This window comes from Propithecus coquereli, unplaced genomic scaffold (genome assembly GCF_000956105.1).
Source record: "Propithecus coquereli isolate 6110/MARCELLA unplaced genomic scaffold, Pcoq_1.0 Scaffold235, whole genome shotgun sequence".
Classification (NCBI taxonomy): Eukaryota; Metazoa; Chordata; class Mammalia; order Primates; family Indriidae; genus Propithecus; species Propithecus coquereli.
Window position 1 is genome coordinate 461,545 of NW_012147897.1, and position 953 is coordinate 462,497.

Here is a 953-nt window from a genome sequence, read left to right on the forward strand (position 1 = left end):
TACACAATGACCTCTTTTGTCTTCTTTTATGGTTTTTGACTAAAACCTATTTTGTCTATTAGAAGTACAGCTACTCCTAAACAATTTTGGTTATTTTGATTTTTGTTTGTTTGGGATATCATTTTCCATCCCTTAACTTTATGTCTTCACAAGGGAAGTAATTTTCTTAAAATCAGCATATAGCTGTGTCTTGTTTTTTTATCCATTCATCCACTCTATATCTTTTAACTGGGGAATTTATTAATAAACCATTTACATTCGAGGTTGTTTTTGATAGGTGAGGACTTATTCCTGTCATTTTATTAATTGGCTTCTGATTGTTTTGCATATCCTTTGTTCCTTTCTTCCTCCCTCATTGTTTATCTCTTTCTCATTTGTATATATGTTCTACTAGCAAATTTTATACTTTCATGTGTTTTCACGATGATAGATATCCCCCTTTCTTTTCCAGATGTAGTACTGCCTCAAGCATTTCTTGTAAGGTGGTCTAGTGGTGATGAATTACCTCAATTTTTTTTTTTCTTTCAGTATTTTGAATACATCATCCCATTATCTTCTTGCCAGTAAGATTTCTGCTGAGAAATCTTCTGTTAGTCTAATGGAAATTCTCTTCTATGTGACTTGATACTTTTCTCTTGCTTTTTTTATTTTAGATTTATTTCTTTGTCTTAACTATCATTTTATTGATGAATCTTTGGAATGTTTTAATTTTTATTCCATTATATGCAGCATTACAATAAAAATCATGGTATATAATTTCATGTGTATCTGTAAAAATTATTCCCTAGGATAACAAGCAGTTAAATTGTTCTGCCAAAAAATATTATTTTTAATAATAGTTGTTACTATACAATTTTTCTCTAAATGTTGTGACAAGTTACACTCCTACCAATTGTTCTTAAGAACATGTCTTTAACCCAGTCCTCACTAACTCTGTCATCAATCTTGATATC